The 20,282-nt window shown below is 38.4% G+C and overlaps 1 long non-coding RNA gene across 1 annotated transcript; it reads right to left on the bottom strand.

The window, feature by feature from the left end:
• Positions 1 to 5,768: 5,768 nt before the first annotated feature.
• Positions 5,769 to 7,371, bottom strand: LOC137989274 (uncharacterized). The gene is made up of 2 exons (XR_011120873.1): positions 7,217 to 7,371; positions 5,769 to 6,033 (listed from the first exon to the last, which is right to left on the bottom strand). It is a non-coding gene; the product is annotated as an uncharacterized lncRNA (long non-coding RNA).
• Between the last annotated feature and the right edge of the window lie 12,911 nt (positions 7,372 to 20,282).

The raw sequence follows: 20,282 nt of genomic DNA, 5'->3' as shown, positions 1-20,282 counted from the left end.
TTTCTATGTCCAATTGATCGCTTGACAATGAAATTAATGGTAAATATTGTCTGATACTAAAATTGTTATCCTTTTTCGAGTTATTTGTGTGCAAAGACGCTCTCAAATGTTTTTTGGTCGATTGCGATGCGTGGACTGGAACGAATGACTAAAGTCATATCGCGTTCTTTGTTTTCTCTCGTTAAAAGACACTTGTTAATTTCAACTGAAATTTTCCTATAGTCTTCACAATGTTTCATATGCGCTAGCGTTGTATCAATACAGTTATAATTATTCCAGCCGAAAAAGTGCGTATTTTAAAAAGGCGTCTTAAGGCACGTCGCAACCCGAAATGCAAGGGGCCTGAGTAAGAGGCGAATGATTGGAGGAGAAAGGTCTCCGCGGTATTTTCAAAATGTAAATACTGTAGCGGACCAGTTTTCAGCGGACAGTCATGGCATCTTCTGGTAAGAGAAGGTTTTTGTTCCTTTTTTTCGTTTTATTCTCTCCCCCTCCTCCTTGCCTCAAGTTCGCGAAAACTACCTAATTAAAGATCAAATGGCGTTCGATCTAGAAATCCATAAGTTCAGGAAATCGTATGAAGAATGTGAGAACAATAATTGACTATTTCTTTCCTAGAAGCTGAGGGCGTGGTGATAATTACGGAACAATGTGAGTATTGAAAAAATTACTTAGTGGGGTTGCCACTTCCTATCCTAGCAGTCAAAGGTCAGAGTTAAACAACAGAAAATAACATACAAGTAAATAGATCTGACTATAATCTTTATTTTTTTGTTCTTTTAGCATTACAAATTCAAACAAGTCATGGTGGGCATAACTTGATTTTTTTGATGTTAATGTTGTGATGAATTTCTGTATTATTAACTTGCTTGAAGTCACTCATGTCCCTGAGGGTCCATACATAAGCCTCTATTAAAAATTCAGCCTTTGATTACCAATCAACACTACGCTACATTTTCTCCTAGAAAACATACAGACCAGTGCACCATTAAATGAACGTCAGTGTTTCACATTGATTAAAACTTGTTGTTCAATTTTTCACAGTTTCTTTCTAAAAAATTAATGCCCACTTAATGTGAACACTTAACACTACATTTTTTCCTACTGTAGAAAACCATGAGACCAGTGTACCATCACATGAACGTGAGTGTTTCACATTGATTAAAACTTGTTGTTCAATTTTTCAAAGTATCTTTCTAAAAAAATAATGCCCACTTAATGTGAACACAAGACTACATTTGTTTCCTAGAGAACAAAGAAAACACTGAAGCATTGAATCCAAGTGAGTATTGAAAAAAAGGGTAGTTAGTGTTTGACTAATTACATTTACATCTAATTACATCGGGCTGCTAAGCGGGAGGTCATGAGTTCGACTCCTGCCGGACCAACACTCAGGGTCTTAAAATAACTGAGGAGAAGTGCTGCTTTGTAATTACATCCGCAAATGGTTAGTCTTTCAAGTGTTCTCGGATAAGGACGATAAGCCGGAGGTCCCGTCCCACAAATAACTTCCATGTTTATTAGTTCCCTATTGGTATTTTAATCCATGTTAAGCGCATGCGATCATTCTGTCATGAAGCATGCGCTATACAAGTTTTTAAGTTGTTATTATTATTATTATTATTATTATTATTATTATTATTATTCCCTGTGGGCCGTTAAAGAACCCACACACTATTCAAGAAGAGTAGGGGATGAAGTCATGGTGGGCATAAATTGATTTTTTTGATGTTAATGTTGTGATGAATTTCTGTATTATTAACTTGCTTGAAGTCACTCATGTCCCTGAGGGTCCATACATAAGCCTCTATTAAAAATTCAGCCTTTGATTACCAATCAACACTACACTACATTTTCTCCTAGAAAACATACAGACCAGTGCACCATTAAATGAACGTCAGTGTTTCACATTGATTAAAACTTGTTGTTCAATTTTTCACAGTTTCTTTCTAAAAAATTAATGCCCACTTAATGTGAACACTTAACACTACATTTTTTCCTACTGTACAAAAACCATGAGACCAGTGTACCATCACATGAACGTGAGTGTTTCACATTGATTAAAACTTGTTGTTCAATTTATCAAAGTATCTTTCTAAAAAAATAATGCCCACTTAATGTGAACACAAGACTACATTTGTTTCCTAGAAAACAAAGAAAAAACTGAGGCATTGAATCCAAGTGAGTATTGAAAAAAAGGGTAGTTAGTGTTTGACTAATTACATTTACATCTAATTACATCGGGCTGCTAAGCGGGAGGTCATGAGTTCGACTCCTGCCGGACCAACACTCAGGGTCTTAAAATAACTGAGGAGAAGTGCTGCTTTGTAATTACATCCGCAAATGGTTAGTCTTTCAAGTGTTCTCGGATAAGGACGATAAGCCGGAGGTCCCGTCCCACAAATAACTTCCATGTTCATTAGTTCCCTGTGGGCCGTTAAAGAACCCACACACTATTCAAGAAGAGTAGGGGATGAAGTTCATGGTGTTGTGGCTGTCTTCTCTCTGTATATGGGAGGGTGGGTATAGCAGGTCCATAGCAGATGAATAGCTGCCAAAAATTCAACCTTCTCAAACATCTAAATACCAAATAACATTGCTTAGACCTTGTTTGTCTATTTTTTAAAGTTGCATTCCAAAGGACTGACTCTCAATAATAATGCTAAGTAAAATAATTTGACTCCCTCCTGCCTTTATACTTTAATACAGTAATAAAGTTCAACCTTTTTTTTACTTTACTCACCTTACTTGAGCAATATTTAAATCAACGTTCAGTTTATTTTGATTACATTTATGCTGTTGTTTACTGGCTGTGTCATACCACATTCAAAAGCTTTGCTCCCTTGGGCACTGCACACCTATTCATTGCCTACATTATGGCCTCATATTATTCTTGTTCTCTTTCTATTTGTAATATAAATTGTGTGTACAAAGAATTGAATGGAATGTCCACTTGATTCACACACAAGTCACATTTGAGTAATGACTACTTTTTTCCTAGACAACAAAGATGGACGACCGCCCAAAAGAAGTGAGTATTGAAGAAAAAAACTTACTTATTGCTTGCCATTGCTTATGTTTGCAGACAATATTTCCTGGGAAAGAGAGGCACAATAGCAAATGTGGCGAATATTGTTCTCTTTCTATTTGTAATATGAATTGTGCATACCAAGAATTGACTTGAATGTTCACTTGATTCACACACAACTCACATTACAGTAATGACTACTTTTTTCCTAGAAAACCATGAGCCACTGGATGGTGGTGAACTGCCCCAAAGGAGTGAGTATTGAAAAAAAAAAACTAACTTATTGCTTGCCATTGCCTATGTTCGCAGACAATTTTTATAAGTTGCATTGAAAGGACTCTCTCAATAATAAAATTAATGATGGCATCATGGCTTGATGATAGTTGCTAATCTGTACCCACAAGACAGTATTGTATTTAAATTATAAGAGATACGTTTTCAATTTTGTTGTTTTCAGGATGCTGGAGGTGTCAGGGCATTGGACATCTCCAATGGGAGTGCCCCAGTTCCCGCAGAGGCGGGAACAGGGGAGGGAGGGGGAGGGGGAGGGGGAGGGGGAGGGGGAGGGGACGGGCCCTATTTAGTGGGGGCCTGGGGGGGATAAAAGTATGCTCTGGGGGGAGGGTCAACATTTACTACAGGTAGACTGTGGGATTGAAGTCAAGCTATGTATATAAACAGCCCAAAAAGCACCACACTAGCAGAAATAAATTACTTTCATCAATGTTGAAAGATTTCAACCATTTGCCACATGATGCAAACACTATTATGGTTACAAATAAAATATTACAAGTTGAAGTTCTGAAAAGATGTGACTGTGTTACATAGCTTGACTGCCCACTATATTATCTGTACATTTTGACCCAAAAGGCCATTGTCTTAGGCACCGTTTACACGAACGCGGTTTTATTTGTAACCGCATCGATTTTGCTGCGGGTTACACCTTCCGTTTACACGACATCGATCGAGACTGTTATTGAAAACATGTTGATTTGGAACCGCTGCCAAAAGTGGAGCGTTTTGAAAGTGATGCGGTTTTATCTGTCGTCTAAACAGCGAAACCGCATCGATTTGAATACGGTTACTATTTTGGTGCGAAATTTGCATTGTTCAATTGAAAATAGTGAATTTAGCACCTAGTGCAGAGCTCGCTTGTACCATTTATGACTTGGATTTTCTGGTGAAAACGGATCCGTGTAAACACTTCCAAACCGCATTGATTTTGACGCGGTTTCGAGATCATGAAAGTGTGTCGACGTGAAACCGTGTTCGTGTAAACGCTGCCTTGGAAGTACAATAACAATAATTATTTCTGGCAGCTTCAGTACGGCTAAGACAATGGCCTAAATCTAGAGATATAACCAGAGTTAAGAATAATATTAAACATATGAGCCAGTGCAGTAACTTATATAGTTTTAGCCTTAATATCTAATGTCTGAGCAACACAATAATCATTCAAATGCTAGCATCTGTCCAGAACTCATATTAAATGCATCCTTCATTCAGTTTCAACATGATGCTCTCTTCAGTTACTTTACTGATATCTCTTCATACTTTTGAAAATATGCCTGGAAAAAGAATTAGTTTCTTCTCAGTGTGTAGTAGAAATGAAGTGTTTTGCTCAGATATTTCAACTTTAAACTCAATTGTCATGTACTTTTTTAGGAGCGCCTGTCGGTTTTAGATGTCATACCCTTATTGTTACCAGTTCATTTGTTTGTATATATTTATCCATTGTTATTCAAGCAATACAAACAGTGATACCATCAGGGCTCACTGTGTCACAGCAGTCACGCCAAAACTCAGACTGCAGTCTGTGCAGACCAGGGGTAAAATATGGTGTTCCCCTCACTATTATTGAGAGCTAACCGTAAACAGGCTAACCTGAATGTCACTTAGGCCTCATTAGGCTAACCAAATGTTATTTAGACCTAATTCAGGCTACCCACATTTTCATTTTGCAGACGGTCTGCACAGTCTGCAGTCTGTGTTTTTCAGTGTCCCGTATCACAACAATATAAAATTACTTGCTCAACTGATTGACGTAAATTATGTTGTTTCATTTCTTTCTTCCTTTATTTATTCAGCTCTCTGGGAGAGTATTGATGTAAAGTTTTTTTGAAATTACCATTAAGTCCCTAGCCTAGCCTGGGTGTTTGGGTAACATTTTGGACTGGTAATCAGTGAAATTCAATAATGATGGATGTACATGTAATGTAGTTTCAAGTCACTAGGGCAAAGTATTAAATCAGCAGAAATAGGTGAACTTTTGCCATATATCTTCTGTTGTGTCTGAACAAGAGGATTATTCAACTGGTAATTGATAATGTACTCTAAAACATATTCCCTATGAAGTAACCGGTACATACTTTTCGAAATGTACCTGAAGAAAGAAATATTGTTTGTTTTCAATGTCAAGTAGAAGTTGCATGTTTTACTATGAGATTTTCAACATCAAACTCAACTGGTTATTACTATTGTTACAGGGCAACTGTTAAGTTCTCTGTCTATTGCCCTAGTTCCAAGTAAGAATAATAATATCATTGTCATTTGCAATGTTTGTACATGTGGAGTCAATTTAACTGGCTCAATATTTAAAGCACTTACTGGCTCAAATGATTGAGGTGATGTAGTTTCAAGTCACTAAAGCAACATATTAAATCAACCTCTCATTCACCTGTATTTGAGAAATTCAGGGACAAAAAATTCATGAACTGTCTAAGAGAATAACAGCACCCTGTCTTGGTAGTGAACATGATATTTTTATTAAACTGGACTGGACTAATGGCCAATGATAACTTTGTACTCTTATACGTGACCCCCGCACCCCCCTCTTCTAGTTCCTCAGCAGTCTCAGGCCAACTCGACAGCCAGGCATTTCTTCTGATTTGCTCGTACATAGTTTGTGCTTGTTTACGCAAATGCCTGAGGGCAGACGCCAAGGATTCCTTGAGACAGTCGGTACAGCCCGTACCAAACTCAAAGAACAATGTTTGAGTTATCATCTGTAATATTATGTCAAGGGGGGAAAGAGAGAATAAAAATTATTGTATGATTGCTGACCAAAGACTGCACTCTGTTTTGTCCTAAAGATTTGCAGGGATCCAAATCAAGCCACAAAACTGATCAATTGTTTAGACTTCCATTAATTTTAAGCTTATACAATATGGCTTACAATATCTACTATTTTTAAAGGTTATAAAATAGGCTTTTCATGAAAAAAATCCCAGCATAAAAACCAAGGACTTTTCTGAAAAATAACTGTAAACAACAAAAATCTGAAAAATATTTGAAAATATTTGAGCAGAAATAGAGAAAAACTCAAAATTATATCTTCTGTTACAGAAAGTTGAAAAAGTAGCCTTTTTTTTAGTTAACCAAGATTTCCACCAAATTTGGCTAAAAAAGAAGCAGCTGTGATTTTTTTTAATGATTTTTCAAAATTATGTATGTCAACAAACATGAAAATTGCATTCATTTAATTTGTATTTGACAATCTGGCCCGATTTTCAACGCAAAAAGGACAGTCCCGGCCTTGTTCATGGCATTCAAAAAACAATTGAAGAAATGGTGGCCTGTGCAAGAATATTACGGACCTCAAGCACCTGCATTTTTGAGACAGCAACGGGAGTTGAGCTGTTTTCCCTGTTAACTTGTCTTCACACAACCAACTACATTTACATTGATTGCTAAGTATCTTTTCTCCATTAGAGATGATTACACAAAAAACCTGGGAGACACCACTGTCCTGGCACGCGAAACACTCTCTTCTGGTTGCCGTTCATGTCTCAAAAACGTGTGTGCTTAAGGAGGGTTTTCAGCTGAGCGTGCACGCGCATAAGCCACACATGCATTTCTAAAGCTGCTTGCGTCAGCTCGTTCTAAATGATTTTGCTCACCTTTTCTTCTAATTCTCACACAGATACATCTGCTTTTCGCAAAAGCTATGCAATTTTTGCTCAAACAATATGATGGTCACTTAAACCCTTATTCGTTGCCATGGTAACCGGTATTTTGAAGGAAAATGTCATGTTAGAAATATATGATGGATACTTAATACACTAGCCAAATTTCGTCTTGAGTCTTGATATAATTACCCCAATTATATATAAGGAGAATATGTTTCATTGTGTGAAAAAAAGAGAAATTATTTCCAGCCTCCCTAAGGCCCCTGTTGTCATCACTAACCTCAATTTCCCGTTGTTCGTTTCTAACTGCCGTTTCAAAAGTGCTTGAAATTGTTTTCCTGACATTTTTCCCACCCTTTAGCAGAGGTTTTGCTATGAATAATCATTTCGAACAGTCCGTAAAAGTGAGAGAAATTTCGCAAACACACCACTCAAAGGCTGACCTTCGAGGACAGTGAGGGCTGTTGTATACGAGCTATTGAAGTTTCCACGCTGAAACTGGGTAGATGATTGGCTAAACATATTCACAATAAACCCACCAAATTTGGAGACAACCGGATGTAAACCTATTTTTTCAGGACTACACCCAACGCACGTGCCCAGTGAAAAATGCCAGCACGCGAACGTTGAAGGCAACACCACTAAAGACTCTCGAGCTATGACCACTCGCGTGATCCCGTGGTGTTAATTAGCTGTTAACACCAAGAATTGCGAGGTTGAAAGAAAAGTAAGAATTGAGCTCAGGGTTCATAAAATTTATTCCATATTGTTTTCTTTTTCAGTTTAGAAGACTCTTTGGCAAAGGGTGTAAACTTACCTGAAATTGAACTTTTCGGTCTTATTCGTTTAAAAGAATCCAGATAAAAAATGGAAGCGCTTAAATATGTAATCACACCAGAAAACTGCCGCTTTTTTATCAGGCTATTAGCAGATTTATTTTCCCAATTTTAAAATTTTCAGTCTGCATGCTACAGTGGTGATTTCTGCACCTAACTGATCACGGCACGCGGAGTCACGCCACGGTTGTAATTTTTTTAGCAGGGTTTCTAAGTGCGTGCTATCTCTACAGCACTTGAAAATCATCGAATGAAACAATCTTTGCAATTGAATGAGGTTTTAGACTCCTGAAAAAAAAACCGGGAGCTAACAGCTAAAAAAACAAAAACAACCAGTGTCCGTTAATCGTGGAAATGCTTTAATCTTATTGGCTGTAAATGACGTCAGATACACCTTTAATAGAAACCGTTATTTTTTACAATTTCTAATTCAAATGTGAGAAGCCATCTAGCATTCGAATATGGATCGCTTTGTTCGCATTCCGGAGAACTTACTTTTAGAAGTTATAACGCTATCAAATGATTTAAAAACTAGTGCGAGGCAACTCCCAGCAAGTGCTCAAGAGAAATTCCAACAGCTCCAGAGCAAGTTGGGAGAGATGAGAACTTTTTCTGCGAACGAAGTTGGCAGCACTTCAACCCCGCCGGCGCCCGTAATCGAGGAAAGTTCCTCAGTTACTATTCCTGTGCATGTATCCATGCACAGACGGGGGAAGCTGAAAACAGTGGCTCAATGATGCCAGGTAAGAGTGCAAATCAATAGGTGTAAAAGAATTGAACTTCGAGACAATTGTCTAGTTATTCATTCTTCTCCTAGATGTCACGCCCATGGAAACAGAGGTTATTGCAGGGGCTCAAACTGGTAGGTTGACATCACAATTTCACATTCATTGTCAACCCTACTGTTAGTCTAAAGATGTGCTATCTTTGATTTTCCGTCTCGTAGCTACCACTCCCATTGCACAGGCGGAGGGCGCCCAAATGAGTACCTCAAGAATGCCTGGTAAGACTTTATACGGCCAAACCAATAGTACAACATTAACTAAGTTTAATGTAGCGTTTCAAAAGGCGTGTCTGATTTATCTGAAACACTTGCCAATTTAAAGGGGTAGTGTCATGGATTTTAGCAAAAATCTGGAAAGCAAAGGAGACCTGTTTTCCAATGGCAAACAAAAAATTAATGGCCAAAGTTTCTTCAAAACGGCTATTTTAGCTCACAAAAACTATTCTTAAGTGTTTTTAGTTACGCGTAGCCAAGATTAAAATGAATGCCAATCTGAAAACGTCGGGCCGACCTTTTTAAGTACTCCCCTTGCATTTTAGATAAATTCCGTAAGAACTTAGTGTGGCTCAATTTAAGAATGAAAAAGTTACTGAAAATCAATTTAGTAAATTTATGGTCAAAATAAAAATGATAATTCCATGATATTACCCCTTTATCCTCTCTTTTTTTGGCTAGACCTGGTTTCCATGGAAACCGAAGCTGCTGAAGAAGCGCCAAACGGTGAGTTGACAACGCTAGTCATATGTATAAACTGTAAATCCCAATTTTAGTCAGAAAAGATTACCCACAATTTAAGTGCCTTTGAAATACAAAAGGTAACTAAAGCTTATTTGAAAGTCGTTTGCAGGAAAGAAACATGGTGTTTTCATTTTTGAAGTATCGTTCTAGACATTTTAATTTTTTTTGCGTAAAAACTGATGACGTCATCAAACGTTCCAAGGGCAAAAAAATTACAAAATATACAATATCTTCCAAAAACTGAGACCGCTGCTCTTGAAACTTGGCACTTGTAATGTACATCCGCCACTCATGCCGAGTTTAAATAATCGTCCCTCTCACAATTTCAGAGCTATTCTTGTTTTTGTGATTCATCCTCCAATGGACCCATTGATTACGTCATCAATTTGCTCATTTGCATAACACAAGAAAATCTAAAACCTCTGAAAAAGGAAATGATACGTCAAAACGGAAAATTCCATTCTTAACCATTTTGAAAACAAATTCAAATAGGCAATAATCATTTTTTACTTCATAGACACTTAAATTTTAAGCAATGTCATGTTACCATGACAACAAGACAGCAACCTAAAAACACCTAAAAAACATCACAGGAGTGAAATGAAAGCCATCTTAAATTTGCGATTTGTGGAGGTAGCTGTGAATATGCACTGGATAGTTTTAAATCCACGCAGCTCATTACTTCTTTAGCAAAACAATTAAAGGGGCTGTGTCACAAAACATAGTCAAATCTAGTTACTGGGAACTGGCAGCTAAATGAAGCAAAATGTAAAATAACATTTTAAAACAATGAAGGAGTGGTTAAGTAAAATACCTCAGTTTATGTCTTAAAATTTGTGTGCTCTGAAGACATTTACTTTTTGTGATGTAGGTTAAAGTTGCCTTGTTTCAAAGTAGTCTCATATCAAGAAGGAGCAAGTAATTGGTAAAACTACACAAAAATAATTGCACTACCATGACACAGCCCCTTTGATAAATGGAGGTCACCAAGTGCATTTTTGAGCTTTCAGCATTAAAAGACAACTATAATTATTACAGACCTGGGTCTTCTTAAATAGATTGTCTACTCGTCCTAGTGTGACCAGTTAGGTCACACTATGGAGCATGTTTTGTTAAGACATAATTGTTGTTTACATGGTACCCTAACGCGTAGCTGCTTGGTAATACGGTGTTGCACACACAGTCAGTCAAATCAAAAATATTTTTTAGAAAGCATGCTTTTAAGCATGCATAATTAACATGCAGACTTCTGCATGTTTACCAGTATTTGTTGGATTTTGTTTGTTCACAGTGACTGAGAGCCAAGAAAGCAGACCAGTACGTAAACGCAAAAGAAGGGTAGATTGCAAAACAAGATCTATGGTAAGCCATGACTCTCCAAGCTCCAGCCAAATTGTTTTCAGTATTCTGTGATTTTCTTAATAATGTAAACTTATCTTATTTTCAGGTCAGAATGTGGATGAAACATGTTTGTCCTAGCAATACACACATATTGAACTGTAGTCAATTAAAAATACTTAACCATACAACTTTATATTCATATGGCACACAGTATTTGCAAGCTGATTATGACATTATTGATCTCTTAGGGAGAAACTTTGCAACAAGGAAATGGTGATGAAGAAGAACAGTTATCACAACAGGACCTGGCCGACTTACATAACCCAAAGTACTTAAAAGAACTGTTGGCTAAGGCAAGGTCTGCTTCTATGAAAGCAAAACTTTACCTGGAGTATTTGGGAAACTGCCACTTCAATGTCGCAGAACACCCAGATTCTATCATACAATTCTCTGAAGGAGACGTGAGGGCCCTTGCTGGTATTGAGGAAAATCATGAGCGAGCAACACAGGTACAACATACTTATGTAACTAGAGGCATACATAGATACGCATAAGTTGGCTACTGACAAGTGCAGCGAAGCAGTTAAACCAAAGTCTACAAGACGAAAGACATCGACTCTTGAGGCCAGCTTGCACTGTGCCCCTTCGAGAGTAATGTTTTCATACTAATTATGCCAAAAAATGTGTAAATGTGATAAATGAAAATATGATGTGTTCCATTACTGATCAGGCACCTGCCTAGTTTAGCTTTATATAGCTATTTTGGGTTCCCTTGTTACCAACTTTGTCTGTTCTATGTTATAATATATAGTATTTTGTATTCCTTCTGTCTAGTTAACATATGAATAATTTTTTTTTTGTTAAGAAGGCTATGGACCCCTTTCTAGTAATCATTTCTCTACAGTTACCTTTTTTTTGGCAATGATTGTGTTCTATTTAACAATTTCTTTGTCTGGTTTGACTGACGACCACATTCGGTGAATCAAAGGACCAACACAGAGGATGCCTAGCCACGTAACTTGATTTATCACATGTTTTTGAGGGAGGCAACAGCACGTGAACAGTCTAACACAAAATCATTAGCATGGATTTTCAAGAACTATATTTCTAGTTTTGTCCAATAACAATCCCATGCTGCAGTTTACGAAAAAAAAAACTGCCTCAGATTCCTTTCATTTCCTGAAAGTTTTCCTATGGAAGAGGAATGGGACTAGTTGCACACCCATGCACCTTCTGATTGAAGTGATATCAGATTCCCATTGAAAAATTTACTTCAAAGAACCATCCATGCAACCTTTTTGTAGGGCTCTTGACTGAAAACATTCCTTTAGCAACCACTGCCTTCCTTAAATTTGTGATTTTTATTGTTACATCCTACAGGTTTTGAAGAAACTTAATCTGGCACTTCAACATCGGTTTCAGCTTGCAATTCAGCAATCTGAGGCCATTGGTTCATTCCTGTCAGCAGCAATTTCTGAACACCGTAGCATTTCCTATACGGAGTCTCAAGAGGAGCCAAAGCGTGGTCGACCAAAACTGCCAGTTCTTTTGAACATTCTTGATACCATCGAGAACCTGTCCATGTCTGCAACAGCTCTACATGATCACATCCTCCTATCCAGAACTATTGCTCACTTCCCCACATTGCTGTATGTCAATGAACCAGTGAGCCATTTCTTGGACTCTGATGTCAGAACAGCAGTCCAACATCTAGCAGATAGGATTCACTTAGACTGCAGAGCACCAGAGAATATCAGTGATGTGATGAGAGAAAGTCATTACGACTCATCAGTGTCACACACACACAGACCAACTTTGTCAGAACCCATACCACACCAATCAGTCAATCCTTGCGATGGTGATGGGTTAGTCACCAATATTGATTTCACCCTTGAAAACCCACTGCGTGATGCAGTTTGGACTCGTTTTAATGGCATCGATGCACCAGAGTTGTCTACAGTTCATTTCTTTAAGTCTCCAGACCTTGAGAACGTATTTGTAAAGCGTGTCGGGCACCTGAGTTTGTGTGGTCTCCATTTATTTCTGCGTATGTTTGTTCAAAGTGGCAGTGCTGACTTGTGTGAGGAGAAAATTGATGAAGAATATGAAAACCCTGTCGACAATTACGGGCGCCCCCTTAAGGAATTCTGGTTGAGATTCATGCATCCCGAAGTAACTGAAGTTGAGATGAATTTCTTGAACCAACTGGAAGCTCTGGTTCCTGCACAGGTAGAATGCCGCCAACGGCTCATGTCACCATTTTCAGTGACCCAAGCAAGCACCACTGAGCCCTTTTTACTTTCTCTTAATGCCCTGCTAGTTGTCACTGGTTTTAGTCATGTTTTCACTAGATTCCACCCAGAGAACCGCTTGCTTGCCCTACAGAAAATTGCAAAGGAAAACAGATTGGGTCCTCTGTGGTGCGGAGCAAGACGAAAGTGTGTATTTGGTGTGAAATGCAACAGCAGAGAAGACATTGTTTTGCAGAATTTGGATGAAAACTCCATGTATGGTTCTTGTGTTGAGAAGTACTTGCCATGGCATGAGAGAGAAGCCTGTAAGAAATTGTGCTCAAACAAGGTCACTAGAAGCGAGGCCAATGACAATTTGACGAAGGCCCTGCCTGGAAGACCACCAGCATGTGGAGTCTGTTTTGACATAAGGTATGTTTGAGGCTAGCTATTTTGTTGTGTTCTAAGATTTCACAATCCTAACCTTCCTTGGTTCTAAGATAAACCCTCAGACACTTGTAAACATATTTAAAACCTATTTTTTTTTAGACTACAAACAAAATGATAACTAATTGTCCCTTTCTTCCCTTGCAGTTCATCACGTGATCAGAGCCATAGTACATATATGACTACTAAGACGGGAGAGGCATATCTTTGTCTCAAGCAGAGCAATGTGGTAGGCATCGGTGGAGCATCAACCGGTCTTGGATTGTTCACATTGAAAGAAATACCTCCCAACACGTTTGTCTGTGCTTATGCACCGACGGCTACCGTACGTCGCAATCAACAAGATGGGGATTACGCAATTGAATTGACAATTGGGGGTCGACGCATTTCAGTTAATGGCAAGGAAAACACTTTTGAAATTGGTCTGGGAATGTTCGTGAATGATGGAACCTTTCCATTCAGTTTAGTGCCTGGAAAATTCTCACGACAGGTAACAGAAAGGTTCAATTGTGAATTTGCCAAAAGGGACAGTGAAGTGTGGATAAGATCGACAAAAGCCATCAAGGCAAAGCAAGAACTTCTGGTACAGTATTCCCATGACAATTCATACTGGACCTCGATCTTCTCTGCCGAACAACTGGAGAGGGTTAAACATGCCCTCACCCAGTGTGGTTCCCTTATTCATGAGGCAGAAGAAGCCATTTGCCATGTTGAAATTTAGTTTGTAACTTATGAAAAGATGTTGAATTGAAGATATGTTAAAGTACATGCTATTCAATGAAACGGTAATCTGACATATGAAAAAAAAAAACAACAGAAATTCCGGCCAGGAATTTGGTCGGTGTCATACCAGCCACATTGCTGGGAAATTCCTGTCTGTAAACCATAAGTTTTGACAGGTGTGCCTGAATAGAGCTGTTTTGCTCCCTCGACAGAGGTATTCATGGCAGCAGTTTTTAAATCCGCCAAAATGGTTGCTTAATAGCCTTAAGAACCCATTTTGCTGGTTCCAAGCCCAGATCAGAAGGATGAGGAGAAACTGCAATGCACCAAGTCAGAAATTACCCTTGCTAAACATTACTTTAAGTTCTACTATGACCAAAAAATCAATTTCAATTTTTATTTGGAAGTAAGTTAACAAAACAGTAATTGACCCAGGTTTTAAGCTTTGATCTTCAAAACAACACCTGTTTATTTTACCTGGCATGTTCCTATTTAATGTTCTACCATAACTAACTTGAAAATGTTGAGAGAGCTGGATTGAGGAGAAAATGACGTCAAAGGCTCAATAGTTTAAGAATGCAATGCATGTGTAGGTGGCTGAATTCATATGGGGATATCATTTGGACCGCATCTGTCACAAACTGTTTGAAATGAAATGAAGGATTGAATTGTGCAATCCAATGGACAAAATTGCATGATGCAAAAAGTCAAATGGACAATGAACAAAATAGCTAGCCTTCTTTTTTGCTTTTTTTTTGTTTTGGATTTTAAAAATATCATCAGTCATTTATCCTCTGACATTACATTACATTTGATTTCAAAGTTAGTCAAATTGTCAATAGCCAAGCTTTTGTAAAGTAATTCATGCCATGAAGCAATCTTTTCCAAAGTCCTGATGCAGGTACATAAGACGATTCGGTGGCTGGATTTTGCTCTCGTCGTTTAAAACTTAAGTGGAAATCCCAATAACGTGCAAAAAAAGTGATTTATCCAAACTTACTGCGTCACACGTGCTGTAGTCTTGCAGTCAGATCGTGGAGAGAAAAGGCACTTCACGTCACCATAAAAAATCAAAATAAGCAGTCCTTCTTGGATCAAATCATGTTCCTTTGCTAATGTCATTCGCATTTTTCCGAGTCCAGTGGAAAAGAATTGCACTGTAAAATCAAAGAGTACATATGGTCTCCGCCCTTGACTGCGAAGCTTTAAAGACACCACGCTTTCCGGAAATTATTTCCGATGCGTGATCGTGTGTGTTCGTCACTCCTCGTGTACCGATAAAAGAGTATTATAGTTTTAGATTTTCGAATTTACCAGGTAAAACTGTAGAAAAATCCCTTTTGAGCCCTAGAGTTCTCTTCAGCGGTGTGGTGTCTAGGCGACGTGATAGCGTCATGTGCGATGTGTCATCGGCAAGGATTCGTCACTTCTCGTGTACCGATAAAAGAGTATTATAACTTTAGATTTTCGAATTTACCAGGTAAAACTGTAGAAAAATCCCTTTTGAGCCCTAGAGTTCTCTTCAGCGGTGTGGTGTCTAGGCGACGTGATAGCGTCATGTGCGATGTGTCATCGGCAAGGATTCGTCACTTCTCGTGTACCGATAAAAGAGTATTATAGTTTTAGATTTTCGAATTTACCAGGTAAAACTGTAGAAAAATCCCTTTTGAGCCCTAGAGTTCTCTTCAGCGGTGTGGTGTCTAGGCGACGTGATAGCGTCATGTGCGATGTGTCATCGGCAAGGATTCGTCACTCCTCGTGTACCGATAAAAGAGTATTATAGTTTTAGATTTTCGAATTTACCAGGTAAAACTGTAGAAAAATCCCTTTTGAGCCCTAGAGTTCTCTTCAGCGGTGTGGTCGTCTCTAAGCGACACTAGAGCTCCCGGGAATAATGCCCATGTGATCTGGTTTTCCCGTAGTAAATCGAGTCAATGTCGGCCAGGAAAACGGAGATTTTTTCAAGAGGCAAAGTCAAGGTAAAATGATAGTGAGATTATTGCATTCTGTGTTCTGAGGTTAATTTAGTGTGATCATTTTGCTAAGATCGGTCAACCGCGCTTTGAGATATGTTATTAAAACGCACTTAGGCCATCGGAAATCTCAATTTATATTTTTCGGTTCTTTCCCGCAGATGAAGACTTGCAGTTGTCCACTTTGATCGATCGCTGGGAATCGCTTCGCAATAGCATGTGAGTAGTGCAAGGTCTCATAACACTGGGTAAAGAACATTGCCGGTTGCTTTATTTGAACCATTCATCTTACCGGAACAAGGCATACATAGAATGTTCGTACAGATGATCAAATTCCCTTAGCTCGTGAAATATGCGTACACAGCCATTTGTTATTTGGTTCTATAGTCAAAGAAGGTCAAACCTCAACTTTTGTCACCTCCTTCTTGATTTCCTTAATGTTTCCCCTGAGAGAATAAGAAATGATTTGATTCAAGCGATACAATTCAAAACAAGATCATAGGAATGTTGTAATTTCTGGGTGGGGCAAGAGTGACATAGACCTAGTTCACTGCCTTAGATTACTGTCACAAACAGGTTACATGATATCAAACTTGTGCTTTATGTGGACACGAGAAAGTCCATGCCAGATTTTGCTGGCTTTTTGCTTTGCGTTAGTTATTTTTGTTGGGTGTTGTTATTTTTCATTTAATTTTTGAACATATGAAGTCATTAGACAACAAAGTCAATTTAACTTGGCAAGTGGTACTCAATTCAGTTTTTCTCTTCATCAGCTATAGTTCAATGTATTAGGAAAATAATGCCTGTGATATTTATTTCTGACAATTTACATAACTTATTTTTTAGCAGACGCCATGAAAGGGTATCCAAGAACTTTGCCATACAAGCTAATTAAGCACTGTAATGTTTTTTGTTTTTGTCTTCCTTTTTCCCCTTTTTTGTCAGAAACACAATATCAATCAGTGGTCCTTGATTCAACCTGTTAAAAAAAAAAAGATATATTGTGGTTCAATGTGAAATGTATGTGTGTGGAAAGCGTGGGGGTGGGGGAGGGGTACAAAAAAACCTACAGTTCAATGTATTGAGGGTTCGCAGAAGGTGACTCAAAAGGTGACTCTGAAGATGTCTTCTGCTCAGGTTGTCGAAACGTCAGTCAATGTCATCTCAAACAGTCCTTCTCAAGAGTACACTCACCCAGACGATCATACTTTACTTAATTATGAAATACATAGTGTTTATTCATAGCAGTTTATATTACAGTGTATTGAGAAAATAAAACTAAAAACGACATTAGTTCAAGAAGCTCTGGAAGGTGGCTAGCCTACCTGCTGATTATGGAAGGTTGCAAGGTACAGGCTTCAGGGTTCACATTAAAATCCTTCCCTGTCCGTCTTTTACATTTTATCATTTTCTCTCCATTCTGCTTTGTAGCGACTAGATTTGATACCGTTGACTTGTTCATTTTATCTATCATTTTCTCGCATCTTTCATCATATTTTGTAAATGTTTTCAGTCACTATCCAGGCTTCATCCTAGGACATTATTCGCAATCTTACGATTAAAACTTTTCTACACTTCGGTTAATAATTGTTAACTATTCTACAGCCTAGATTAGGTGTGCTGTTAGCAGAATGGCGAACAAATTAGTATTGGTACTGCTTTTCTTAGCGTTCCAACCCCCGAAGAGAGCCTGGCACGAGGTCTTTTCTGAGAGATTGAACTGTCGTTTTTTTCAAAATGGCAGCTAGAGATGTTTCGGATGAATACGTTCACATTCCCAAGCGACTAATACTTAATCTTTTACGTGATGAAGGAGGTTTAAGTTCATTGCCAAGTTTGCCATCACACGCCAGCCCTGTGATTGAATTAACGAGAATGGCAAAGGCAAATGAATTTGTATGAGGGTATTTTCGTCGTACGGTGGCGTTCCTTTGAAACAGTCCTATTATTCGAGTTTTAGTTCAGTATCCCGCTTGTTTATGATCATTTCATTCAAGCACTAGCCGTATTGCTAGTCTTCACAAACAATAAAGAAAAACGTAATGCTACAACGTTTATGGAGTGGCTGTTCTCTTATTACTTGTTGTTTTTTTTCTTTTATTTTTACAGAAACTGTGTAAGGGTGGCTTGTTTACGGTGAAGGTTTGGGTCGAATTTGTAATGATGGTTCCTTTCAACTGGCCTTGTTAAGATCCAAGTTCGGGAAGCTTACAGATGTTCGCGTCAACTGCAAGTTTGCTAAAGGAAATGGAGAAGCTTAGATGAAATCGCGAAAAATCGCAGCAAATGAAGAACTCTTAGTGTGCCACTCGCACGACCTCTCTTGTTGGAGGAGGATCTTCTCCAATCAGCAGCTGGAACGCGTCAAAGAGGCCTTGCGGTCATGTCGTCCAACACCGCAAAATGCCGAGGAAGCAATAGCAAGAGTCTAAGTCTAGTTGGGACTTAATAAGTACTTGCAGAGTTTCTATATGGTCTGTTTTTACTTGAGTTTCCTGAAAGGAAAAAGGAAATAACGACATGAATCAAAAAGCAATGCGCTCGCCTCTAACAATTTGTAAAATCGAAATTTTCGGGTTTATTAACCAAGAAACTAAACCTTCAACTCTGTGTAGAGGGCATGAGTGACTGAAAATTGCCTACACCAATGCAACAGACCAGTTTAACGGTCATAACTTTGCATTTTAAGCAATGCGCTCGCCTCTAACACTTTGGAAAATCGAAATTTTCGGGTTTATTAACAAAGAAACTAAACCTTCAAGTCTGTGTAGAGGGCATGAGTGACTGAAAATTGCCTACACCAATGCAACAGACCAGTTTAACGGTCATAACTTTGCATTTCAAGCAATGCGCTCGCCTCTAACACTTTGGAAAATCGAAATTTTCGGGTTTATTAACCAAGAAACTAAACCTTCAACTCTGTGTAGAGGGCATGAGTGACTGAAAATTGCCTACACCAATGCAACAGACCAGTTTAACGGTCATAACTTTGCATTTCAAGCAATGCGCTCGCCTCTAACACTTTGGAAAATCGAAATTTTCGGGTTTATTAACCAAGAAACTAAACCTTCAACTCTGTGTAGAGGGCATGAGTGACTGAAAATTGCCTACACCAATGCAACAGACCAGTTTAACGGTCATAACTTTGCATTTCAAGCAATGCGCTCGCCTCTAACAATTTGGAAAATCAAAATTTTCGGGTTTATTAACCAAGAAACTAAACCTTCAACTCTGTGTAGAGGGCATGAGTGACTGAAAATTTCCTACACCAATGCAACAGACCAGTTTAACGGTCATAACTTTGCATTTCAAGCAATGCGCTCGCCTCTAACAATTTGAAAAATCGAAATTTTCGGGTTTATTAACCAAGAAACTAAACCTTCAACTCTGTGTAGAGGGCATCAGTGACTGAAAATTGCCTACACCAATGCAACAGACCAGTTTAACGGTCATAACTTTGCATTTCAAGCAATGCCCTCGCCTCTAACACTTTGGAAAATCGAAATTTTCGGGTTTATTAACCAAGAAACTAAACCTTCAACTCTGTGTAGAGGGCATGAGTGACTGAAAATTGCCTACACCAATGCAACAGACCAGTTTAACGGTCATAACTTTGCATTTTAAGCAATGCGCTCGCCTCTAACACTTTGGAAAATCGAAATTTTCGGGTTTATTAACAAAGAAACTAAACCTTCAAGTCTGTGTAGAGGGCATGAGTGACTGAAAATTGCCTACACCAATGCAACAGACCAGTTTAACGGTCATAACTTTGCATTTCAAGCAATGCGCTCGCCTCTAACACTTTGGAAAATCGAAATTTTCGGGTTTATTAACCAAGAAACTAAACCTTCAACTCTGTGTAGAGGGCATGAGTGACTGAAAATTGCCTACACCAATGCAACAGACCAGTTTAACGGTCATAACTTTGCATTTCAAGCAATGCAGAAAAACTAAAGCTTCAACTCTGTGTAGAGGGCATTATTATCTGTGTATGTTATTATTATAACAATGATATCTCACTATTTGCATAGGGTTTAACAATTACATCCGTAGCCCTTGAGGGCAAAGGGTCTAATAATTTTTGTTTTAGTATCACCCAACTAGTCAGACAGAAAAGGTAATAATAAAGTTGCCAAATGCTGCTCGAGGATTATTACTAATAGTCCTTTAGTAGCGTAGCGAATCAAAATGCAGCATCTGCATTAGTCCACTAGTTGGGTGACACTATTTATGAATTAGCCTTGTAAACAGTTCCCTTACAATTACTTTTCAC

The sequence above is a fragment of the Montipora foliosa genome, unplaced genomic scaffold (assembly GCF_036669935.1).
Source record: "Montipora foliosa isolate CH-2021 unplaced genomic scaffold, ASM3666993v2 scaffold_45, whole genome shotgun sequence".
Taxonomy (NCBI): Eukaryota; Metazoa; Cnidaria; class Anthozoa; order Scleractinia; family Acroporidae; genus Montipora; species Montipora foliosa.
The sequence above is the reverse complement of the archived record's forward strand: the minus strand, read 5'-3'. Positions and strand labels throughout refer to the sequence as shown.